General features: G+C 34.9%; 1 protein-coding gene across 2 annotated transcripts in view; it reads left to right on the top strand.

Annotated features, from left to right (window-relative positions):
• Nucleotides 1-27,771, top strand: part of LOC136030515 (POU domain, class 6, transcription factor 2-like) — a 103,153-nt gene that overhangs the window by 2,196 nt on the left and 73,186 nt on the right. Inside the window, exon 1 of one of the 2 annotated variants that reach the window (XM_065709542.1) lies at nucleotides 25,459-25,590. The exons of the other annotated variant lie outside the window; for it this stretch is intronic. The gene's annotated coding sequence lies outside the window, so the exon portion shown is untranslated. Of the gene's footprint in view, nucleotides 1-25,458; nucleotides 25,591-27,771 lie in introns of those variants that run through there. 2 annotated transcript variants of the gene reach the window in all.

Raw genomic sequence — 27,771 nt, 5'->3', positions numbered from 1 at the left:
CTATATACAAAAATGTGGAATTTTTGTATTTTTTGCTAGAAGACAAATCACGGGTGCGTGTTTATTTGTTTGTTTTTTTGTTTTTTTTTTTTTTTCTTTTTCCCAGGGGTCATCGTATCGACCAAGTGGTCCTAGAATGTCGCAAGAGGGCTCATTCTAACGGAAATAAAAAGTTCTAGTGCCCTTTTTAAGTGACCAAAAAATTGTTGGGCATCTAGGCCCCCTCCCACACTCATTTTTTTCCAAAGTCAACGGATCAAAATTTTGAAATAGCCATTTTGTTCAACATAGTCGAAAACCATAATAACTATGTCTTTGGGGATGACTTACTTCCCCACAATCCCTGGGGGAGGGGCTGCAAGTTACAAACTATGACCAGTGTTTACATACAGTAATGGTTATTGGGAAGTGTACAGACGTTTTCAGGGGGATTTTATTTTGTTTGGGGGTGGGGCTGAGGGGAGGGGGCTATGTTGGAGGATCTTTCCTTGGAGGAATCTGACATGGGGAAGAAAAATTCAATGAAAAGGGCGAAGGATTTTCTAGCATTACTATAAGAAAACAATGAAAAATAAACATGAAAACGTTTTTTCAAATGAAAGGATGTAGTAGCATTTAAACTTAAAACGAACAGAAATTATTACGCATATGAGAGGTTCTAAAAATACTTTAGCATAAAGAGCGAGGTATTTAGGAGGAGATATATACCTCGCTCTTTATGCTAAAGTATTTTTAGTAATTTCAACTATTTATTCTACGGCCTTTCTGATTCGGGGGTCATTCTTAAAGAATTGGGACGAAACTTAAGATTTAGTGTAAAGAGCGAGGTATTAACGAGGGTACAAACCCCCTCGTATACATAGTAAAAATATAAGATTATGAAAGTTTGTTACGTAAGTTAATTCTTAAGTTACGAATATTTTTTACTAATAAAAACGTTCGTTAAAAATTAAAAGTTCTAGTTGCCTTTTTAAGTAACCGAAAAATTGGAGGGCAACTAGGCCTCCTTCTCCACCCCTTATTTCTCAAAATCGCCTGATCAAAACCAAGAGAAAGCCATTTAGCCAAAAAAGAATTAATATACAAATTTCATTTTAATAATTTATGTGCGGAGAGCCAAAACCAAACATGCATTAATTCAAAAACGTTCAGAAATTAAATAAGAAAAACTAATTTTTTCAACTGAAAGTAAGCAGCGACATTAAAACTTAAAACGAACAGAAATTACACCGTATATGAAATGGGTTGTCCCCTCCGCAATCCCTCGCTCTTTACGCTAAAGTTTGATTCTTTGCCACAATTCTACTTTTTAAAACAATTAAAATTTTAACGTAAAGAGCAAGGGATTGCGGAGGGGACAACCCATTTCAGATACGGAGTAATTTCTGTTCGTTTTAAGTTTTAATATCACTCCTTACTTTCAGCTAAAAAAATTAGTTTTTTTTATTTTTTTCAATGCAACAGCTGAAGCAAATCTCCTTGACTTTTTCCGGTTCATTCCATTTATTTTAAATACCAGGTGGACAGAGTTCAAAGCTCTTATGTGAAATGAGATTTATTTATTTGACCCCAATAAATTATCGTATATTGAATTCAATCTAAATTCACCTGTATCTCTGTTTGTGGAATTATTCTTGAATGCATTTTGTTTTCATTTCGATCGGTTCCCTGAAAGTTTGCTTTAAACCTTGGTCCATAGAAGTTAGAGACATTTTCAAACAAACTAAATGATTTGGATAATTAAAAATATGTTCCAATAGAGCCGGCGTGAAAACTTCAGGTTTGGAATTCGAAGTTACCTATTCATTTATCTAGCATCTCCTTTCCTATCAGGGGCTTCAATTCATGAAAATATAGAAGGTGTGGTTGGTAAAGGTTTCTTTTCATTTAAAAAAAAGTAAAGATACACAAAAATTGATCAAGGGGGGACTGAGCCAAGCATTGTGAGAACTCTGATGTGTGTATTGGAACCCTGCCATGCGTGTCAGAACTGTGCTACTCAAAGATATAAACCATTTGGCGAAAAGTGGACAACCCCTCGCAATTACTCCTTATTTTGCTTTTATTTTAACTAAGAACAAATCCTTTATGCACATTAACGTTTTTCACTATCTTAATGGAGCCTTTTATACCTTATTAATTAAAATAGTAAAAAAGATGCTTTTCGAATCCTAGGGGTCTTTTTTTTTTCAGGTTCCATAAGTTAAAATGCCAAAACAGAATGTGTTCCTTTAATTCTCAGTCCTTTTCTTTATAGTGCTATAGAGTAATACAAAATTAGGAGTATATTTTCCAAAACAAAAGTTTAAAATTAGTTTAAAGCCAACTGCGAACATAAACGAGATATCTGTGTGAGGGGAGAATATTGATTTTAACTTTTTTTTAAATATTACATCCTCAAGAATTGAAGTTAGTTTAATCCTACTGAAATTAAATAAAAAATAACTAATTTTTTTAGCTGAAAGTAAGGAGCGACATTAAAACTTGAAACGAACAGAAATTGCTCCGTATATGAAATGGGTTGTCCCCTCCGCAATCCCTCGCTCTTTACGCTAAGGCTTTTAATTGTTTTAAAAAGCAGAATTGTGGCAAAGAGTCAAACTTTAGCGTAAAGAGCGAGAGATTACGGAGGGGACAACCCATTTCATATACGGAGCAATTTCTGTTCATTTTAAGTTTTAATGTCGCCCCTTACTTTCAGCTAAAAAAATTAGTTTTTTTTATATAATTTCTGAACGTTTTTAAATTAATGCATCTTTGGTTTTGGCTCTCCGCACATAATTATTAAAATGAAATTTGTATATTAATTCTTTTTTGGCTAAATGGCTTTCTCTTAGTTTTGATCGGACGATTTTGAGAAATAAGGGGTGGAGAAGGAGGCCTAGTTGCCCTCCAATTTTTCGGTTACTTAAAAAGGCAACTAGAACTTTTAATTTTTAACGAACGTTTTTATAGTAAAAAATATACGTAACTTAAGAATTAACTTAAGTAACAAAGTTTGATAACCTTATATTTTTATTATGTATACGAGGGGGTTTGTACCCTCGTTAATACCTCGCTCTTTACACTAAATCGTAAGTTTTGTCCCAATTCTTTAAGAATGACCACTGAATCAGAAAGGCCGTAGAATAAATAGTTGAAATTACTAAAAATACTTTAGCATAAAGAGCGAGGTATTTATCTCCTCCTAAATACCTCGCTCTTTATGCTAAAGTATTATTAGAACCCCTCATATTCGTAATAATATCTGTTCGTTTTAAGTTTCAATGCTACTCCTTCCTTTCATTTGAAAAAAGTTTTCATGCTTATTTTTCATTGTTTTCTTATAGTAATGCTAGAAAATCCTGCGCCCTTTTCATTGAATTTTTCTTCCCCCATGGCATATTCCTCCATGGAAAGATCCTCCAACATAGCCCCCTCTCCTCAGCCTCACCCCCAAACAAAATAAAACCCCCCTGAAAACGTCTGTACTCTTCCCAATAACCATTACTATATGTAAACACTGGTCAAAGTTTGTAACTTGCAGCCCCTCCCCCAGGGATTGTGGGGGAGTAAGTCATCCCCAAAGACATAGTTATTATAGTTTTCGACTATGCTGAACAAAATGGCTATCTCAAAATTTTTTATCCGTTGACTTTGAGAAAAAAATGAGCGTGGGAGGGGGCCTAGATGCCCTCCAATTTTTTTGGTCACTTAAAAAGGGACTAGAACTTTTCATTTCCGTTAGAATGAGCCCTCTTGCGAAATTCAAGGACTACTTGGTCGATACGATGTCCCCTGGGAAAAAGAAAAAACAAACAAATAAACACGCACCCGTGATTTGTCTTCTGGCAAAAAATAAAAAATTCCACATTTTTGTAGATAGGAGCTTGAAACTTCTACAGTAGGGTTCTCTGATACGCTGAATCTGATGGTGTCATTTTCGTTAAGATCCTGCTACTTTTAGTGGCGTTTTCCACTATTTTCTTAAATAAGCCAAATTTTCTCAGGCTCGTAACTTTTGATGGGTAAGACTAAACTAGATGAAACTTATATATTTAAAATCAGTATTAAAATGTGATTCTTTTGAAGTAGCTATTGATATCAAAATTCAATTTTTTAGAGTTTTGGTTACTATTGAGCCGGATCGCTCCTTACTACAGTTCGTTACCACGAACTGTTTAATATAAACACAAACATGATGAAAACATGATGAAAATATAACAATTTACAAAATTGTGGAAGCTACAACAAAGAATTATGGAAAGCAGGCCGCCCATGACGCATATTAAATACCTAACTTAACCCCTAACCCCCTCCAAATATTACATATTTACTTAAGGTATACCTAAATCATAGTTTTCTCACTTGAAATAAGCAAATCACAACCGATTAAAACCGGTTTTTTTCAGATCTTGACAGCGTAATTCTTGAGGATGCTCTGATGTAATAAAGTAACCTACTGATTCAAATAGATTGAACCGAATCTTTTTTTTTTTCATACGCCATTAAAACAAGGATACTATTCAATGGATTTAACATCAAAATAGAAAACAGTGCCGAACAGCAGTCCTTTATATGGCCATTCACCATAATGATTTAATAGACCCCCGGAAAAGATAACGAATCATCACATGTTAGCATCCCAGCTTTCCAATCATGACAAAATGAGTCCCAAATTCTTACATCAGTGTTATTTAGGGATTTTCATTATAATTTATGACCACTGCAGCCACTAGTATTCGAAGGGACAAGAAAACGAGCCATTGTATCGCATTCAAACTACCAAGGAAACCTATTATGCGAATGCATTATATTGGGTAAGGGGATACTCAGCTATTATTTTGTGTGCATAAAAAGCCGGGAGGTTGGACTGGACGTTTGAAAACCCAAATTCGAAAGTTATTTTGGAAGGATAGAGTTCATGTGCAGCGGTGATTTGCAAAGATGGGGGCTGAGTACGAATGGGTGTACCTTGTAGTACTTAGTAACTAACTCCTTCAAATAGACGGCAAAAAATGGATACATCAAGATATAGGGAAACGCGTCTCGAAAATCAATAGTCGGTGAACAATCTGAAATAAAAAGAAGCAAAAAATCTTTAAAGGGGTTGAAGTTTCTATCTTCTTATAGGGGGATGCGGTTTTTCATAATGCGTTTGAGCTGAGTCCGATATGCAGAAATCGGATATCTTTGGATCAAGCAGAGCCGCTATAAAGTTTGTCTACGGGGGAAGCCTCGCCCCTGAAGATAAACACTTGTGCGGATAATATAGCAGGACATGGGAGAAGCCAAGAGAATCTTGACATTAAGAGGAAGGAAACCCCAGCTCATTAACAGTTGGATATACTTATTTTGTTTTGGACTAGATAATTAACATATATATATATATATATATATATATATATATATATATATATATATATATATATATATATATATATATATATATATATATATATATATATATATACACTACAGAAGAGAGAATAATGAGGACTTTTTTTTTCCCAAGACAGTGAACCAACAAAACCTTTTTGAATATTTCGGCCCTATATGTAAGGGCCGTCTTCAGCAAAGAAAATAATAAACAATAAAACACTTACAATAAAAGTTTTCGGTTAAAAATCCATTTTCTTTTATAAATAGACTTGGCATCATTGCTTCTTAACGAAAAGTTCAGCCAAGACTGTGTGATAAAAGCTAACATTTTACTAGCTAAAAAAGGTTCATTCATTGAACTAGCTGTATTTATTAAAAATTGGAATAATTTCTTGTTGCGATATTTGCCTTCTCTGCAGCTAATCTTGTAGTTCTTTTGGAATTGGGCTCGTTTTCATTCATTCCTATTTTTGTTTTATTTTGAATTATATTATTTTCTATAATTAATTTTGTGTACATAGGGTTGAGTGTGTATTCACCCAAGTCTCTATTTAGGGATGCATTATTATTAAGTTTCGTTTGATTTCAATTGCCTCGCAGACAGTTTGTTTGATTCCTAGGTCATTGCTAGTTAGAATTGTTCCGTCAAATAGAACATAATGGTTTGGATTTTCAAAAATATGATTGCTTAAAGTTGAATTGAAAAATATGGTGTTATTTCTAAATTTTAATGCTTTTTCAATACTTTCTTTGTGCTGCTGTAATCTTGTCCCTAAATTTTGGTGGGTTCGACCAATGCAATAATTTCCACAACTACATGATATTTGATACACCCCTCTTAGACGAGTAACTGGGGTTTTATCCTTACCAGAATTGAGAATATTCATTATACTTAAATTACTTGTGAAAACAACACGTAAATTGTTTTTCAAACAAACTTTTTTTCAGTTTTGAAGTAATTTTTGGGATATAAGGTAGGTAAATCGTGCTTGTGGGATTATTCGAATCGTTTTCTGGTGTGGGATATAAGACTTTAGAAGAATGCATCTTTAATCTTTGAGCGATAACAGTATTTATGAGAGAAATTGGGTATCCTTTGCCAAAAAGTATGTCTGTAATAAAATTTAATTCTTTTTTAATATACGGCTCTGAACAGATATTAGTTACTCTATCCATAAGAAATACTACACTCTACGCGAGGCAATCGAAATCAAACGAAACTTTAATAATAATACATCCCTAAATAGAGACTTGGGTGAATACACACTCAACCCTATGTACACAAAATTAATTATAGAAAATAATATAATTCAAAATAAAACAAAATAGGAATGATTGAAAACAAGCCAAATCCCAAAAGAACTACAAGATTAGCTGCAGAGAAGGCAAATATCGCAACAAGAAATTATTTCAATTTTTAATAAATACAGCTAGTTCAATGAATGAACCTTTTTTAGCTAGTAAAATGTTAGCTTTTATCACACAGTCTTGGCTGAACTTTTCGTTAAGAAGTAATGATGCCTAGGCTATTTAAAAAAAAGAATGGATTTTTAACCGAAAACTGTTATTGTAAGTGTTTTATTGTTTATCATTTTCGTTGCTGAAGACGGGCCCTTAGATATAGGGCCGAAATATTCAAATAGGCTTTGTTGGTTCACTGTCTTGGGAAAAAAGTCCTCATTATTCTCTCTTCTGTAGTTGTATTATGGAAAGGCAGTGTGGTCTTCGTCATTATATATATATTTGGACTTCGTTGGGTGTGTATCAGCCAAACATGGAAACGGTTAAAAAGGATAAAACAGAAATTCTGGTTTTTGATTAAGATGTCCAACAGAGAAATGACAGGGGACATTTTATAGGCAAGGGGAGGGGCTAAGAAGTTTTTGGAATGGCTTTAACAAAAAGGTAGCATAGGATTGATATCACATATATATATATATTATATATATATATATATATATATATATATATATATATATATATATATATATATATATATATATATATATATATATATATATATATATATACATATAATAATCTTATCAGATACTAAAATGTGGATTAAAGGTCGATCAGAGGACTACAAAAGAGGTAACTTCATTTGGCTCTAGGTATGTATAGGTTCAGGTCTGTATGTTCGAGAAATAAATGCCATTGGCTTCAGATTTTTTTTTTTTTTTTTTTTTTTTGTCAAATGTTAGCTCAGTTTACTAGGAGGCGCTTGGCAGTTGACACACCATTATAATTCTTGATATAATAAGCACATGGGTTTTTTAATATAACTATTCTAAGTAAATGTTTTTATTTTTTTTAAGCTATTCTTAAATTAAGCTTTTTCTTATCAAACAGTTCGAGGCAATGAACTATAAGTAAGAAGTGACTCGGCCCAACAGTCAGTGAAACTCTAAAACTAATACAAAAATGGAATTTGATTTTTATGCTGACTCTAGTTATATAATTAAATTTAAAAAAAACGAGGTTTTCTACCCGAAAGTAAAAATTAACATTAAACTTAAAACGAACTCATACTATTAGGTATATGAAAGGGGTTGTCCCATCCTCAACAGCTCACTCTTTACGCTGAAGTTTCATACTATTTTAAAAAGTAGAGTTTGAACAAAGAGTCAAATTTTTTAGCAAAGAAGGAGGCGTTGAGAAGGAGAGAGCTTAAATTTTTAATGTCACTCCTTATTTTCAGTTAAAAGAAACTTGTTTTTATAACTTAATTATTGAAAGTTTTCTGACTAATGCAGGAATTTGGCTCATCGTAACGCACCGTGTAAATGCACCGTGTAAATGCACCGTGCTCTTTACGTTAAACCTATTAGCACTTTTAAAAAAGCTTCCTATCAAACAGTTCGTGGTAACGAACTGTAGTCAGGAGCGACCCGGCTCAATAGTAAACGAAACTCTACAATATGTAATTTCCATCCTGAAATATGCATCAAACGAATCGAATTTTGATGAAAGTTTCATCAAATTTAATTATTGTAATCAAAAGTTACGAGCCTGAGAAAATTTGCCTTATTTTGGAAAATAGGGGGAAACACCCCCTAAAAAACACAGAATCTTAACGACAAGTCAAGTAACGGGTAGGTGTTTTTTTTTTTGCTTTCCCCAGGGGTCATCGTATCGACCAAGTGGTCCTAGAATGTCGCAAGAGGGCTCATTCTAACGGAAATGAAAAGTTCTAGTGCCCTTTTTATATGACCAAAAATTTGGAGGGCACCTAGGCCCCCTCCCACGCTTATCTTTTCTCCAAAGTCAACGGATCAAAATTTTGAGATAGCCATTTTTTTCCGCATAGTCAAAAACCATAATAACTATGTCTTTGGGAATGACTTACTCCCCCACAGTCCCTGGGGGAGGGGCTGCAAGTTACAAACTTCGACCCGTGTTTACATATAATAATGGTTATTGGGAAGTGTACAAACCTTTTCAGGGGAATTTTTTTGGTTTTGGGGGTGGGGTTGAGGGTTTGAGGGGAGGGGGCTATGTGGGAGGATCTTTCGCTGGAGAAATATGTCAGGGGGAACAGAAATTCAATGAAAAGGGCGCAGGATTTTCTAAAATTACTATATAAAAAAAACAATTAAAAATAAAGATGGAAAAGTTTTTTCAATTGAAAGTAAGGAGTAGCATTAAAACTTAAAACGAACAGAGATTATTACGCATATAAGGGGTTCTAAAAATACTTTAGCATAAAGAGCGAGGTATTTAGGAGGAGATAAATACCTCGCTCTTTATGCTTTAGTGTTTTTAGTAATTTTAACTATTTTTTCTACGGCCTTTCTGATTCAGGGGTCATTCTTAAAGAATTGGGACAAAACTTACGATTTAGTGTAAAGAGCGAGGTATTAACAAGGGTACAAACCTCCTCATATACATAATAAAAATTTAAGAATATAAAAGTTTGTTGCGTAAGTTAATTCTTAAGTTACGTATATTTTTTACTAATAAAAACATTCGTTAAAAATTTAAATTTATAGTTGCCTTTTTATGTAACCGAAAAATTGCAGGGCAACTAGGCCTCTTTCCTCACCCTTTATTTCTCAAAATCGTCTGATCAAAACTAAAAGAAAGACATTTAGCCAAAAGAGGAATTAATACGCAAATTTAATTTTAATAATTGATGTGTGGAGAACCAAAATCAAACATGCATTAATTCAAAAACGTTAAAAAATTGCATAAAAAAACTAGTTTTTTCAACTGAAAGTAAGGAGCGACATTAAAACTTAAAACGAACAGAAATTACTCCGTATATGAAATGGGTTGTCCCCTCCATAATTCCTCGCTCTTTACGCTAAAGTTTGTCTCTTTGCCACAATTCTGTTTTTTAAAACAATTAAAAGCTTTAGCGTAAAGAGCGAGGGATCACGGAGGGGACAACCCATTTCATATACGGAGTGATATCTGTTCGTTTTAAGTTTTAATGTCGCTCCTTACTTTCAGTTAAAAAAACTAGTTTTTTTATGTAATTCTAATTAAACGGCCCCGTGTTTCAGTAGCCGTTCCTAAGAAATTGGGAAGAACAGTCAAAATATAGCGTAAGGAGCCAAGTATTGATGAAGGGGCAATCCTTCATATGTAAAATAATTTCTGTTCTTTTTTAGTTTTAATGTAGCTCCTTACTTTCAGTTAAAAAAAACTTGTTTTTTCCAATTTTATTTCTGATGATTTTTCAAATAATGCCGGTGAATCTGGCTCCTGGAAATAAAAACAAACGAAAAATAGCCCCCGGATCATCCCACATGTACAATTTGTCAAAGAGAATGTAAGACGACTAAAAGGTACTTTGTATAGTAATATTGTCATGTGTATCATTTCCTCTGGGAAATTTGCCCCCGCAAATTTCCCTCCCGAAAGAAGATTTTCCCTTTAGAAATCCACCCTAAGCACACACCCCCCAAAAAAAAACATTTTGGGGGCAACATTCTATATTTTTGAATATAGGAGCTTGAAACTTCTTTAGTAGGGTCCTCTAGTATGCTAAATATGATTGTATGATTTTCATTTAAGATTCCTTGAATTTCATGGGTGTTTCCCACCTATTTCAAAAATCAAGCAAATTTTCCCCGGCTCATAACTTTTGATGGGCTTAAATCTTAATTCAACTCATCAAACGTAAATTTAATGAATCTTAAATATTTGGAATTAGCACAATAAACTTATTCTTTTGATACATCTACTGATGTTAAAGTTATGTTTGTTGGAATTTCGGTTATTATAGAGCCGAGTTGCTTCTTACTTACAGTTCGTTACCACGAACTGTTTGATATTTATTAAGTTTAAATTTGTCTCAGCAAAAGCCTCTTGCCAGAGAAAATTTTCCTAATCATTAATAGAGGGGGAAATTCCCCCTAAAGGTCAAGTAATTGTAACAAAAATCGCAACATCAAATTTAATATTTAAGGGAACACTACTGTGGAGGTTTCAAGCTCTTATCTAGAATAATATTAAATTAAAAAAAAAACAAGTTTTTTTAACTGAAAGTACGGAGCGACATTAAAACTTAAACGAACAGAAATTACCCCGCATATGAAAGGGCCTGTTCCCTCTTCAACGCCCTGCTCTTTGCGCTAAAGTTTGACTCTTTCTTGCAACTCTACCTTTTTAAAATAGTAAAAACTTTAGCGTAAAGAGCAGGGTGTTGAGGTAACAGCCCCTTTCATATACGGGGTAATTTCTGTTCGTTTTAAGTTTCAATGTCGTTCCTTACTTTCAGTTAGAAAAACTTGTTTTTTTTTTATTTAATTTCTGAACGTTTTTTAGTTAATCCATGTATTGATTTCGGCTCTCCGCAGATGAATAAACAAAGCGAAATTTTGAAATAATCAAATAATCGAATAATCAAAAGCGAATTTTGGGTACTCAAAAAGGCAACTAGAACTTTTAGTTTTTTACGAACGTTTTCATTAGTAAAAGATATACGTAATTTACGAATTAGCTTACGTAACAAACTTCTATATTCGTATATTTTTACTACGTATATGAGAGGGTTCGGCCACTCGTCAATACCTCGCTCTGTACACTAAAGCACTAATAGTCCTAAAATACTAATAGTTGAAATTGCTAAAAATACTTTAGCGTAAAGAGTGAGGTATTAGGAGGAGGTGAACCCCTTATATGCGTATTATTTGCTGTTCGTTTTAAGTTTTAATGCTACTCCTTACTTTCAGTTGAAAAAACTTTTTCATATTTATTTTTTCATTGTTTTTTTTTAAATAATGCTAGAAAATTTTGCGCCCCCTTCATGGAAATCTCCTTCCCCCATGACAAAAATTCCTACATGGAAAGTTTCCCCCGCATAACCCCCTCTTCTCAACCTCTCCTCCCAACCAACAAATACCCCTGGAAACGTCTGTACACTTCCCAATAACCATTACTATATGCAAACACTGGTGAAAGTTTGTAACTTGCAGCCCCTCCCACGGGGACTGTGGGGAAGTTATTCGTCCCCAAAGACATAGTTATAAGGTATTTCGACTATGCTGAATAAAATGGCTATCTCAGAATTTTGATCTGACGATTTTGGGATGAAAATGAGCGTGGGAGGGGGTCTAGGTGCCCTCCAATTTTTTCGTCACTTAAAAAGGGCACTATAGCTTTTCATTCCCGTTAGAATGAGCTCTCTCCCAAAATTTTAGGACTACTGGGTCGATACGATCGCCCCTGGGAAAAAGAAAGAAAAAAAAAAACAAATAAATAAACACGCATCTGTGATTTGTCTTCTGGCAAAAAATAGAAAATTCCACATTTTTGTAGATAGGAGCTTGGAACTTGTACAGTAGGGTTCTCTGATACGATGAATAGATGGTGTGATTTTCGTTAAGATTCTATGACTTTTAGGGGGTGTTTCCCCCTACTTTCTAAAATGGGGCAAATTTTCTCAGGCTAGTAGCTTCTGATGGGTAAGACTAAACTTGATGAAAATTATATATTTAAAATCAGCATTAAAATGCAATTCTTTTGATGTAACTATTGGTATCAAAATTCCGTTTTGGTTACTATTGAGCCGGGTCGCTCCTTACCTTAGTTCGTTACCACGATATGTTTGATAAAATTCTAAATTTTCGCCGAGAAAGATCACGGATGCATATAATTTCGTTTCCTTTCTTTTTGTTTTTCTCAGGGGCTATCGTGTTGAAGTATTGGTTCTAGAACGTCGGGGGGGGGGGTCTAACTCGAACGGAAATTTTAAGTTCTAGTGCCCTTTTTAGCAGACCAAAAAAAAATTTCGAGCAGCTAGTCCCCCTCCAACGCCCCTTTTTTCTCCAGAGACATCTGATAAACATGTTGCTAGCCATATGGTTCAACATAGTTGGAAGGTTCAATTACTATAGCTCTTGGGATGAAATGATGCCCACAGCTGCCCATTACTTATATATAGTGCTTGTTCTTAGGAACTATATAGAATTTGGAAGGGGATTACTGTGGAAAGATTTTTCACGGAAAGAATTTTCCTTGGGAAGGGGAGTCCCCAAGGAAATTTCCGGATTCATGTACGGAATTGTTTTTATTTGGCTTACTTTCTCTTTGGACGGTAAATTTTACAGGCGAAGGGTATGTTCCAGGGGAATTGTCCGGGAGAATTTTTCAGCGGAGATAGAACTGTCTGGGAGTATTTTTTCATGGGATGAATTTTCAGTCAAGAGGGAATTGTCCTGTTAGAATTTTCGGGGGGTGTTAGTTACAAAAAAGGAATTTTTCATTGCGGAGTTTCCTGCAGCAGTAATTTTTCATGAATGGACTTTGATGCCCGCAAGGGGATGGGTAGGTGGGTCATTCCTTCCTGGAAATTTAGACTATAAAGTAATTATGAGGAAACCAAAGGAAAGAGAGCAAGCAAAACCCATGAACAAAATTTGAGTACTAATATGGTTGGAAGCGTACCGATTAGATTTAACCCTTAAATGACCAATACGAGTTCAAATTTGTAGCGGAATGACCCTGAACTATTTTTTCACAAATCTCTTTTCTATGAGATTTGGTCGGAGTAGAAAAATTGCTTAGGATTCTTCACAGTAATAAATGGCAAGTAATAAATAGCGTTCCTTACCAATATTGAATTTTTAAGTTTTAATGTTGTTCCCTGCTTTCAGTTGAAAAACTTGTTTTTTAATTAATTTCTGATCGTTTTTTAAATAATGGTGGGAGATTTAGCTCCCCCTCCATGGGAAATTCCTTCCTTCCATGGAAAATAACTGCATAGAAAATTTTTCCCACGAAAAATACTCTTCTTCCACCAGGAAAATTCCCCTTTGACAGTTTTATTCTCGCCTCTGTAGATATGTTTTAAGAACCCCCCTTCCTCTCCCTAGTTAAAAGTTACTCAAGCAGAGAATTCCCCCTGGATAATTTACTCTGCGGAACACTCTCTCTTGAAGAGTTTTTACCGCGAAAAATCCTTCCCTTCCCCCTATGGTAAGATCTTCTAGACAATCCCAACCTGGTGAAAATCTTCCCGGGAAAATTTCCCCTTAACTTCTTCACATGTAAAATTGATTCGCAAAGGGAAAGAGCAACAAATAAAAACAGTTACATGCAAATATTCTGGCAAATTTCCCCAGTGTAGAATATACTCTGGAAATCTCACCCCTTGGAAAATTTTCTCCTTACAGAAAATTCTTTCTGTGAGAAATCCATCCAGGAGAAAAACCTCCCCTTCAAAAAATGTCTGCATGTTTCCCAATAAAATATACTACACGTAAATAATTGGCAAATTTTGTGACTTAAAGACTTATTGCCAGTGGCTGTGGGTTATCATTTTATCCCCAAAAGCATATTTACTGGATCTTTAAACTTTTCTGAATAGAATAGAATGGCTATCTATTGATTGGACAATTTTGGGGAAAACGTGATTTTGGGAGGCGGCTAGTTGCCCTTCGGTATTTTTGGTTACTTTAAAAGGAAATCAAAATTTTAATTTCCATTTGAATGAGCCCTCTCCAGATATTCTTAGACTGTAATTTTGAATTTGAAGTTAAACATCTCAAATTATTAGTATATAAGAAAGTTCACGTAATTTTAGAAAAAGAAGGAAAAGAACTTAGAAAAGGTTATTCTTGATAAAAAATAGGGCGTTAATTATAGCATGTACGAGTAGCCTACCCATGAGTCATCCGAGGTGACTATAATAAGAAATTTTCAATTCAGTATTTTCCCCACAGAAATGATACTTGCTTTTGCGTTATATCATTATTTTTTTATTTTTTTTTACCGGGAGTGAATATATTGATCTATTTCTTTACTATGAAAAGTAATTTTCTCAATAACGATCAGCATTCAAATTTCTGATTTGATTTTCTTAGTCTTTATTAAATGCTTTAATTTGAACAAACCGCTTTGAAAATGTTTCACGTTTTAGAAATGCATAATCTGAAGGTGTTAAATATTTCGGTATTTGATAACTAATTTCTAAAATTGTTCCATAATGTCTATCCAAAACTTTGACATTGCTCATTAAAACTGAATGGTAATAGGAGTTCCTATTTTATTTTTCATAAATACGCTTTTTTTTGTTTAGTTATTGTAATTACTTTACTTCTTTAATTTTTAAATACTTTCAGTCTACTTCACATAGTTCTTTCATTATCTTACAATAATATTTCTCTAAGCTTTGCTACCATGAAAGACCAAACAGAGAGGGTTGCCATATCGACCGTGTTTTCGCAAAAGTATCTTCTTTGCCAAAACCATGCCGTTTATTGAATTGTAATTAAAGAAATAAAAAAGATTTCTCAACTAAAATTAAGGAGCAAATTTTGAAGTTAAAACAAACTGAAATTACTCTGTATATAAGGAAGGGGGTTCTGCCCACTCCTCAACTCCTTGCTCATTAAGCTAGAGTTTTTTAGTATTTTGAAAAACTTCTTTTTTCCCATTCAACTGCCCGTGTTTCAAAACTAATCCTTATTTTCAGTTGAAAAAAGTAGTATTTTTAAATGAATTTCTTTTTTTTTCAAACCTTGGCCAGGCCTAACCAAGGTACAATTTGGGGTATTGATACGTTTAATCCCTGGTTTATTGCTGTTAAAATGTATACATCAATAAATGAAAAGTGATTAGTACCGACGTACTTTTCAGTTCTTTTGCTTAAGAATTAAAATGTTGGATTACAATTTAAATTTTGGATAAAATTTGAATATACTTTAAAAATTTGCGATCAATTGTATTTTAGTTGAGTAAGTCCTATTGATATTTCAACCGAATGTTTTTGGGTGGACAAAAACCACAAATATGGATGGAAATTCTCTGTGACTTTTGATCTTTTACGTGGCTGAAGCCATCACAACCTCCACAATAGGATTCTCTGAAAGATAAATACGTTACATACGCATATTTATATATATTGAAATGTTTATTATAAATAGAAATATTATCATCTAAAATTATTGAAAACAAACTGCCTAGTAGCACTTTGCCATCCCCTTCCCCAAGAAATTTCTCGACAGGGCGTATCATTGCCCACCTCATATTTTCTACCTCTGTATGGTAGGCATGGGAATGTAATATTTTATGTTGCATAGACACATATTTTAAGTTATTCCTGTCCCCCCCCTACGTTTGCCTACACTGAAGGCTATTGGAGGGTTAGCAGTTTGGGAATTTAAATGTGATCTTTTGGGCATCTTCCCCACCCCAGCCTATTATGGACTCCCCCACCCTCCATGATGGCTGGAACACATCAAAACACAACCAAACATAATTTCACAAAAAAAAATTGAACCAGGTTAGTTAAATCCAGCACTGCCACCATGCGGTATTGCCTCCTCTGAAACTGAGAAGTATAAATGTAGTTTTTTACACTTTTGAACCCATTAGCAGCTCATAATTTTAAATTAATCGCGCATTGGTCCTTTTCGGGACAAAGTAGTAGTTTGGTGCTATAGATTAGCAGAAAAATACACTTTCCCGTGGCACAATCTTCACGCACACTTAAAAACGTCCTTTTAATTTACGCTTGATTGCGCTCTCTCCCACCTGCGTAGGACCTTCGGTTTGATACGATCACCCCGGGAAAAAAAGAAATAAACATGCATCTACGGCCTTTCGTCTGGAAAAAAACAACAACAACTCATATTTTGTACATTGGAACATGAAACTTCTATGGTAGGGTTCTATCATGTGATGAATCGAATAAACTTATTTTCAAGAAGATTATTTGCTTTTGGTGGCAGCTGAATTGCAGTATCGAAAGAAAGAGGGTCAATCTGACAACTGGATTGTAAGAAGAAAAAAGAGATTTCAGTGCGATGTGGAGCATTGTCCTGTTGTTAAAGAAGTATATATTTATTAGGTAATATAATATAGATTTATAAGAGGTATATATTCATTAAGCGACTATTGCAAAACCAATAGGTGGTATCTATGCAGGTACTGAGAGTTTTGAGTTTGTGCCCTTAGAAATTTAGAGATCTTGACCAAACCCCATTTTAGGGGTTAGTGAGATCTTGTGAATCTGTTGATATAGGGCAGATAAGTGTAGCTTCCAGAAAAAATATCAGAGCTCATAATATCCCATTGGAAGCTTTTGTTTAAGTTCTTATCTCTACTCCTTCTGTAGCCTATTTTAAGGCAGAGAATAGTCTACACCCATTACAATCTTTTTTTCCTTACATGGATTTATCCCCATTTGAACGCTTATTTGTTTGTTGCAATCTTTGGAAGCAACTAATATTTCCGTAATTTTAGTTTGAGACAAATTTTCTTTTACTCTAGGCCTCTGACTTAGTGGGTTAAGACTAGTTGTATAATAATGCATAATACTAATAACAACTAAAATTAGAATATTGAAAGCTGCGGCGATGACACTGGTTACATATGGTTCTGAACCTTGGGTGCTCCGAACAGAGGAGATTTTGCTAGATGTTTTCCAGAGAAGTTGCCTGCAGATCGTTTCGGGTACCCAACTGACTGACTGTATCTCAAACAGAAAGTTGTGCATAAAATGTGGGTCAACCCCACTCTACAGGGCTATAATGAGAGAAGGGTCGGGATGACTAGGACTCGTTTTGAGGATGAAGGATGACAGATTGCCCTAGATCGTCCTTGTTGGGTAACTATCCAAGGCCCAACAAAAGCAGGTTGCCCCTGAATGGAGTGGAATGAGGTAAGGAGAGATTTAAGGGACAAGAAAACTTCCTGGAAGGATGTGAAGAGGTGAGCGTTGCGTACTTAGTAGTGTTGGCCTTATGCAGGTTGGTGCTGTAGTGATTTGTTAGTAGTAGGAGTACTAGATCCCTTTGCCAGGAATCCTTGCTGTTTCAAATTTGCTGGGTTTCGTTTAATTTTACATGCAAAGTTCGTAGCTATTTTTGCTTGAGAAAGTTTTTTTTCTAAATATATTTAAAAATAAACTTAATCATAACAAAATTTACCCTAAATATATTCCCGTGCCCCCCCCCCCCTACTGCTGCTAATCTGGTGTCTTACCACTTCATTTGAAAATTTTCTGCAGGTGCCCTTAAGGGGCTGGCTGTATTCCCCCTAATTTGCATCTGTTTAGATATTGAAAGGTTATTTATTTTAGTCTTTTCATTGGAAACGGCCACTTTGAACTATATTTTTGAAATCAATGGAATAACTACACAAAGTACACTTTTTCGGTATTTTGCGATAGTGTTATCATGACAAATTTATAAAAAACGGTTACATACAATAATAGGCTTTAAATTATCCCTTCAACAACTTTCTATCAGGGTTCAGTAGCCTTCTAGTTCGGTTAGTCAATAAACGACTTATGAATCTAATTAAGGGGACTTGGAGGTTGAATATTGAGAAAAAGGGATTGTAAATATAGGGACTAAGGTTTTCAGCCATGTGGAGTATGATTTTACCCCTTTCATTCTTCCAGGGCTTCCTATTCCAGAAATGATACACAAAATGCACTTTATATGTCATATACGGCATTTTATGAAGACGTTAGCTAGAAATTAGCTACAGTTGATCCCTTAATCAGCTCTCTATGATGTTCCAGTGCCCCGCCCACCCTTTCAATAGCACGCAAATAAATGTAATACAAAATTATCTTTATGGGTGCCATAAGGCATTTCATGATGACGATATCAATTCGATCGCTTACATTTAAAAAATTAGCTTTTAAAAGAGCCCTTAAACATTTCTCTATGACATTCCAATATCCCGCTAGCACCGAAGAAAAAAAAAGAAAAGAAAAAGAAAAAAGATATACGTCAGTTCTACCTATAAAACTACCCATGAATCAAATAGGATTTATATAATATAATATAATACAATTTAATATATAATAAATTGAATTTATCAAAAATGAGATACATATTGGTTCCCGTGGTTTTATCCACTGCTAGAAACCAAGTAATCAGTAAAATTCGGCAGGACATGAGAATTATTAGTTAATTTTTACATTCAGTAATCTTTGGAGATCAATTATAGTTCGTCAATGAACAATTTTTGCTTCAATCCGACTCCATTTTCGAGGGGTTTGTTTCGAAGGGATGTTTAAGGTTTTCAATTTTTTTCAAGATAAAATTTAATCCTAAGCTCAATGAGCATATAAATTTCTGACAACCTGGACTTTTTCAAAGATTTACATATTTTTCGTCATTGGCAATTGGCACTAAATTTTAGCTTCCTTGAGGGGACTGAGGCTTGCTATATTGCATTTAATCATACTTTATTATGCTGAAAGTGGATGTTTTGGGAATCTGTAACAACATCCTAAGCTTTTTATTGTGGGTTCTACATCCCAAAGACACTTAAAAGGTGACTCAGGCTCCTGATCCAAAAAATATGATATGAACTGCCCCTAGTCGCCAAAAACACTTGGAGCAGCTTGGTAATGTTGATAATGACCTATTGTATCTTTAGTATTGAGTCTCTGCTTTTAGCGCTTTCCCTTCCCCACCCTTTCAAAACCAATCCCATCTCCTCTTGACCTTTTACTAAAATTTCTGCCACAAAAGGAAAACATTGTCCCAAAAAGGCAAAAATGACAATAATGCGATAGACAACTTTAAGTTTAGCATTCTTACATAAAAAAGAGGTAGTTAAGAATGCTAATACCATACGTCACGTCATATACAGCTAAAAATGATTCTCTTATCCTCCTTCCCTGCCCCTTTTTAACCATCTGCTACCAGAGAGGGCTATACCCACTAAAAGTGCTTCAATTGCGGCGATCAATTACGAACGCTATTACAGGCAATCCATCGCAGAACTAAGTCTACTGAAGCCAACGCGGTAGGGCAAAGGCGTGTCCGTTTCTTTGTTACACATGCTTCATTGTTTACTCTTACTATGAAATTAATTCTACTGAAAGTAAGGAACAACATTAAAACTGAAATGAAAAGAAATTGCTCCGCATATGAGGTAAGCTACCCCCTCTTCAATACATCTCTATTCACGCTAAAGTTTCTTAAGAACTTTTAAAGAAGGTTATAATATTAATTACTCAGCCCTCGTGTTTAAGGGATTGTTCTGTAAAAAAATTGAGACAAAACTTCGAACTTTAACGTAAAGAACAGAATATTGAAGAGAATTCCTCACATACGGAATATTTCTGTTCCTTTTAACTTTTAATGTTGCTCCTTACTTTCAGTAGAAAAAAAACTTGTTTATTTTAAATTTAATTTCTGACCGTTTTTCCAATAAACCCAGGAAATCCCCCGCAACGTGGAAAATATATCCACGTAAAATTCATCCTTAGAAAATCCTTCCCATATAAAATTTTTCCATCGGGAAATTACCCCCAGAAAATTCCATCCTCGCTGCGAATTGCCCAGAAAATTTGTTGCTTACGATTCCGCCTGAAAAATACTCCCTAGCATACTTTCATAAAAAAAGACTTGTTTTTATTTAATTTCTGATACTTTTTAAGGTCATGGGAGAATCCCCCTCTGTGAATTTTTTTACTGAAAATCCCCACCCCCACCTCGACGAAAAGTTTCTCCCGCAGAAAGTTTCAGGGTGGAGAATTTCTCCTGGTGATAATTTCCTAATGGAAATTTTCTCCCGTGGGAAATTTTTTGTGAATTTCTCCGGATGATTCCTCCATAGCATTTCTACATGTAAAATGGTGTCGCCAACGAGAATATAAAACAATAAAAACGAAACTTGTATACGAAATCTGGCAAATTTCCTCCGTGTAAAATTTCCCCTGGAAAGTTCAACCCACGGAAACGTCCATCCCAATAGGAAATTCTTTCCGTAAAATTATTTGTAGATATTATTGTTAGTACAAATTGGTATTAGAAAATTCATCCCAGAAAATCTATCCCCCCCCCTGAAAAATGTCGGTATACCTCTCTATAACAAACACCGTATTTAAACAATATTTCATAACTCGTGGGCCTTCCCCCGGTGATTCTGGGGGGTCATCGGTTTCTCGATGAGTCCTGAAATACCCCTTCCGTGGAAATTATTTCCCAGAAAATAAAATATTCGGAAAAAAGCCCCTTGATAATTCCATTGGAAGATCTCCACATGAAAAACTTGGCAAAGAGAATGAATTAAAAAGAATTTCGTATAGTAATTCTGTCTAATCTCCCAATATAACAATATCCCCTGGAATATTCAACCCCCAGAAATTTCCTTTCTCAAGGAAGATTCTCCCCATAGAAATCCATCCCAACCACACAAACCCCCCAAAAATGTCTGTATATTTCGCAATAACAAGTACTGTACGTAAACAATGGGCGAATTTCATAACTTAAATGCATCTCCCCATGGACTGTGGGAGGTCCTTTTACACCTAAAGACATAATAGTTTAATATTTTATCTATACAGAACAAAATGGCTATTTCAAAATCTTGATCAGATAACTTCGGGGAAAAATAGGGTATGGGAGGGGGCCCCCACTCTTTACGCTAAAGATTTTATTGTTTTAAAAAGTAGAGTTGTGACAAGGAGTCAAACTTTAGCGTAAAGAGTGAGCCGTTGATGAGGGAACAGCCCCTTTTATATACGAAATAATTTCTGTTCGTTTTATGTTTTAGTGTCTCTTCTTACTTTCAGTTAAAAAAAAACAACTTGTTTTTTGTTTAATTTGCTTCAACCTAGCTAAACTGATTTGCTTCATATTTCAAAAAATTATACACAGTAATTCTTAAGCGCACGTCAATTATTGTGAAGGAGGGACTGTGGGTCACTTTACAGGCTGTGAGGGGACACTGCTGAAAGAGTACATAATAAAGCTTAGTATACCAACTCTAGTCGAGCTTTGACTTTGAGGAAGGGAAGTGGTTGAAATTGATGTATAATCAATCTCTCTTGATCCCCAGGAATATTCTAAGTCTCCGCCTTTACCATCGGAGCTAAGGGGGAAAGAGGTTACTGTGCAAAAATACTTTTTCTGTATAGTGTAAAATATTATATTTACATGCCTACAGGCACAGAGTTGGAAAAGGCAGGGTGGGGAAAATGAGCCTCATAAGGATATTTTTTGGAGGGGGGGGACAAGTGCTACTAAGATCTTTGATTTCAGCAATTTTGAATTGCAATATTCGTTTTTTCCTATTTATACAAAATGCTTCAACGTATTTGAACATTTGTATCTAGTAATCAGAGAACCCCGCTGTACAAGTCGCAATGATATCAGCCGCGTAGAAAATCAATAGCCCTGCCGAATTTTTACTCATAAGAACAACAATAACCCTCTTTATTTATCCGATGCTCTCAAGTAAAAATATCATTACGAACTTGTTCAAAAAAGCTACTGTTCATCGAAAATTTGACTAAATATTCAAATTTTGTCCAAGTTTTAATTACAATCCAACATTTTAATTCTTAAACAGAAAAACTGAAAAAGCGGTACGCTAAAAATTGATTTGCACTTACTGAAATAGTCCTATACAATTTAACAGCAAGACATCGGGGATTGATAAGGTTGTGTGCCGACATTATTTTAATTGGTTTAGGCCAGGGTATGATTTGAAAAAAAAAACAAAAACGATGAGAGGCTAACAAAAAATACTAGCCTTTTCTACTAAAAGTCAGAAGCAACATTAAACCTAAAGCAACCAGAAATTATCTCATATATGAGGGGGTTGCCCCTCGTCAACCCCTCGCTCTTTACGCTAAAGTTAAGGATTTCTGTCCTGATTCCTTAAGACCGGCTGCTGAAACACAAGGGATTTTGAATTAGAATAAATAAAAAAATAAACAGTAAATAAACACTGTGATAAGCTTGGGGTTAATGAGGGGGCAGTCCCCCTCATATGTGGAACAATTTATGTTTTTTTAAGATTGATTGTTGCTCTTTACTTTCAGTTGAATAAAAACAAGTTATTTTATTTATTTATAAATAAAACAATAAAACTTTTTTTTAATAATAATATCATGTGCCAAGTTACATTTAATATAAATAACCAAAATAAAATTCCAAGCTCCCCCTCCAACAGAGTCCTCTATCCTGTTTTGGCCTTCTCTTGCCAAAAAAAATTATACACTATAAGCGATAAACGAATCACGCTATGTTAGGCTACTAACCCTCACCAATCAATACTCCCGTGTTTATTTTTTTTTGGCCAAAAAGGGTTTGGCCAAAAAAAAGGGTTTGGCCATATAGTAATGGTTATTTGGGAGTGTGCAGACGTTTTCAGGGGGAGTTTTAGGTTGGGGTGTGGGGTTGAGAAGAGGGGGATATGCTGGGGGAACTTTCCTTGGAGGAATTTGTCACGGGGGAAGAAAATTTTCATGAAGGGAATGCAGGATTTTCTAGCATTATTTAAAAAAAAAATGAAAAAATGAATATGAAAAAGCTTTTTCAACAGAAAGTAAGGAGAAGCATTAAAACTTAAAGCGAACAGAAATTATTACGCATATGATGGGCTCACCTCCTCCTAATACCTCGCTCTTTATGCAAAAGTATTTTTAATAATTTCAACTATTTATTCTGCGGCTTTTGTGATTCCGGGGTCATTCTTAAGAAATTGGGATAAAATTTAAGCTTTAGTATAAAGAGCAAGTTACTGGGGAGGGGGTTAACCCCTTCATATACGTAATAAAAACATGAGAATAGAGAAGTTCGTCACGTAAGCTAATTTGTAAGTTACGTATTTATTTTACTAATTAAAACATTCGTAAAAAAATTTATAGTTCCTGTTGCCTTTTTAAGTAACCAAAAAATCGGAGGGCAACTAGGCCTCCTCCCCCACTTTTTTTTAAATCATTCGATCAAAACTATGAGGAAGCCATTTAGCAAAAAAAATATGCAAATTTCGTTTTAACTATTCATCTGCGGAGAGCCAAAATCAAAACATACATTGATTCAAAAACGTTCAGAAATTAATTAAAAGAAAAACAAGTTTTTTTAACGGAAAGCAAGGAGTGATATTAAAACTTAAAATGAGCAGAAATTACTGCGTATATGAAAGGCGACGCTTCCTCATCAACGCCCCGCTCTTTACGCTAAAATTTTTTACTGTTTTAAAAAGTAGAGTTAAGAGAAAGAGTCAAACTTTAGCGTAAAGAGCGGGATGTTGATGAGGAAGCATCCCCCCTTTCATATACGCAGTAATTTCTGTTCGTTTTAAGTTTTAATGTCGCTCCTTACTTTCCGTTAAGAAAACTTGTTTTTTTATTTAATCTCCAATAAAGACCACCATGAAGGTATTATGTTAGTCCATATAATATTTAGTCGTGCTTTCTCAATCGAACGAAGCAGGAATATCATTTGACTAAAAATGGGACGAGATAGATACGATTCCCTGTAATTGATCCATTTAATTACAAAATTATTGTGAATATCTGTGCGGCCATTTTTTTGAAAAAAAAATAAATGATATAGCTATGGCCCACTGCATTTCTGGAAGGGTGTGTGGCGCCTAACCTATCCATAATGTAAGGAAAAGAAAGCACCAAGAGATGCTATTTCGAACACTGTGCAAACTATACACTCTTATTTAATTTTCATCCTTGGAGTGGAGGGGTAACTCAAGATCTTTATGGGTTTGCTTGGAAACATATACCATTTATAGGAAGGCTTTTATGATACCCTATAACTTAACCCAAATATCAAGAAATGAAAACAAGAAGACGTTCTGTTTGGAAAAATATGTATTTTTGTGCAGTTTTCGTTTCTGGAGAGGGGACCAAGATCCCCCAAATACAGGTTTTGCTGGGGTACCGCAACCAAATAAATATACTTTATGCGCTCGCATTAGAACTATTCTTTTAGTTAACTTGTTCGGCAGGGGTATCAAGGGGGCATTTGCCATCTCCTAAATTTGTCCCCTACATTTAGAAATATGATTTTTTGGGGTATTTTATTCCGAAAACCTGAAAAAACGGCAAAATTGCCTCCTTACTGATTTTGATGAATATATCTTGCTCCTTACCCCTGCATTTTCGTAAATTCACACCCCTTCTTGGCAGGGGCAGATTCAGGGGGACCAGGGGCACACCCCCCCAATATATTTCCTGGCGTTCTCATTCTGCTTTTTCTGTTTTTCCTTTTTTTATATAAACTTGTCGATTTGGTCAATTATTAGCTAACTTGTCCCACAGCCCCCCCCCCAAGATTTTGATCAAGACCCACCTTTGTTCCTAGGGAGGGGGGGATCAACGTCACTGAGAGCATTCTGAAAAGCTGAAAATTGTCTTTATATGTAGTTTCGCCAGTGTGGAGCGGACTTGAGCAAAAACGCCCCTTGAAACAGGCTTCTGTTACAGCCCATCCAAGGTTGAGCATTAAATACAATTTTTTTCGAAACCCAAACTTTTGTTTAAATACCGTAAAATAACTTTAACATCATCTTTTATTCAATCCCAAGAAACAAAGTAGTATCTCTGTTTATCACTTCCAAAAACAGTACTATTCGTTTTTAAATAATTAATTTACTACATAGCCTCTTAATGATCCAATATAATCTGCCGTCTTATCATTTTAAACGTGAAATCCAAACATTCTTCGGTTGATGATAATTCACCCAACCAATGCTTACCTTGCCATTGGCCTGTCATAAAATTGTAATTAGTTTCGCATTGAAAAATTCCTCAAGTAATAATGGAGTCCCATTATTAGCGGGTTTGCCTGGAAGATTTATATAGACAACGGGAAACATGGTGGGGTGTCCAGCTGCGCCTCGGGGCTGTGCAAGGAGCAGCTGACTTATAAAGTTGGCTGCTTTCAACGGAAGTACTCGATTGAAATGTGAAACAGTGTGTCTGAAAATGTTCATTGAATAGTTACTGTTGGATATGTTTATCTTGTTGAATTTTAAATAATATAACTAAATGAATTAAAGGTAGGCTATGCTTGTTCATCAACACTTTTGAAGCATTTTAGATTCAGTTTTACATTTGACTGCAGACAGTGACAAATCTATGGCTGGGGGGAGGGAGGGCTGGATATATGTTGTTTTTATAAAAATATTTTCAAGATTGACGGTGTCTGTGAAAGAGGCCTAGTGACCTTTGACTCTAAGAAGCGTTGAATCCACGGGTGAAGGGGTCTGACGGCTGCTGTTGATTTGTTTAAATAACAGTTTTTTTATTAAACAGTAAAAAACTTTAGCGTAAAGAGCAGGGCTTTGAGAAGGGAACAGCCCCTTTTATACAGGGAGTAATCTCTGTTCGTTTTAAGTTTAATGTCACTCTTTACTTTTCGTTAAAAAAACTAGTTTTTTTATTCAATTTCTGAACATTTTTGAGTTAATGTTTGATTCTGGCTCTCTGCATATAAATTATTAAAATGAAATTTGCATATTAATTCTTTTTTGGCTAAATGTCTTTCTCTTAGTTTTGATTAGACGATTTTGATAAAAAAAGGGGTTAGGGAGGAGGCTTAGTTGCCCTCCAATTTTTTGGTTGCTTAAAAATGCAACTAGAACTTTTAATTTTCAACGGATGTTTTTATTAGTAAAAAATATGCATAGCTTAAGAATTAACATACGTAACGGACTTCTATATTCGTATATTTTTTTTATGTATATGAGGGGATTTGTCCCCTCGTTAATGCACTCTTTACACTAAAGATTAAATTTTGTCCCAATTCCTTAACAATGACCCCTGAATCAGAAAGGCCGTAGAATAAATAGTTGAAATTACTAAAAATGTTATAGCGTAAAGAGTGAGGTAATTAGGAGAAGGAGAACCCCTCATATGCTTAATAATCTCTGTTCGTTTTAAGTGCTAATGCTGCTCCTTACTTTAAGTTGAGAAAACTTCTTCATATTTATTTTTTCATTGTTTTTTTTTAATAATAATGCTAGAAAATCCTCCGCCCCTTCATTCAATTTTTCGTAGGCCCCTCTCCTCAACCACCCTAAACCAAAAAAATCTCTCTGAAAACGTCTGTATACTTCCCAATAACTATTACTGTATGCAAACACTGGTCAAAGTTTGTAACTTGCAGTCCCTCTTCCGGGGACTGGGGGGAGTAACTCATCTCCAAAGACATAGTTATTATGTTTTTCGACTATGCAAAACAATATGGCTATCTCAAAATTTTGATCCTTTAACTTTGGGAAAAATTCTCGTCACTTAAAGAGGGCACTATAATTTTTTAATTTCCGTTAGAATGAGCCCTCTTGCGACATTCTAGGACCACTTGGTCGATACGATGACCCCTGGGAAAAAAACATAAACAAAAAACAACAAATAAACACGCATCCGTGATCGGTCTTCCGGTAAAATACGAAGTTTCACATTTTTGTAGATAGGAGCTCAAAACTTCTACAACAGGATTCTCTGATACGCTGAATGAAATGGTGTGATTTTCGTTAAGATTATATGACTTTTAGGGGGTGTTTCCTCCTATTTTCCAAAATAAGGCAAATTGTCTCAGGCCCGTAACTTTTGATGAGTAAGACTGAATTTGATGAAACTTTTATATTTAAAATCAGTATAACAATCCGATTCTTTTAATTGATCTCTTAGTATCAAAATTTCGTTTTTTAGAGTTTCGTTTACTATTGAGTCGGGTCGCTCCTCATTACAGTTCGTTACCACAAACAGTTCGTTACCACAAACAGTTCGTTACCACAAACTGTTTGACTAGAGAAGCGCATCCATTTTTTAGCTTTCTAAAATCCCCCTCCAACGAGAGAAAAAATGCGTAAAGTGGGCTTGCTTACTGGTAACACTACCTATAGAGCAAAGTGTATTAGTTTATGAGCCCCTTGGGCAGCGGGGCGAGGTCTGTATTCTATATTATTCAACAAAGAGTGACAAAACTAAAAAAAACCTCAAATGAGGTTTATTAAATGAATATAGAATACAGACCTCGTCCTGCTGCCCGCGGGGCTCATAGACTAACACGCCTCGTTCTACAAGTAATGTTACCTGTAAGCAAGCCCACTTTACGTATTTTTAGTTTTACCCATGGAGGAGGAGGATCAACCTGAAATGGATGCGCTCCTAGAAATAACATTTCTAAGTACTACTGTATGGAAACTATGCTAATTATATGCTAATTTGTAGCATAA

The sequence above is a fragment of the Artemia franciscana genome, chromosome 8 (assembly GCF_032884065.1).
Source record: "Artemia franciscana chromosome 8, ASM3288406v1, whole genome shotgun sequence".
NCBI classification, from domain to species: Eukaryota; Metazoa; Arthropoda; class Branchiopoda; order Anostraca; family Artemiidae; genus Artemia; species Artemia franciscana.
The sequence above is the reverse complement of the archived record's forward strand: the minus strand, read 5'-3'. Positions and strand labels throughout refer to the sequence as shown.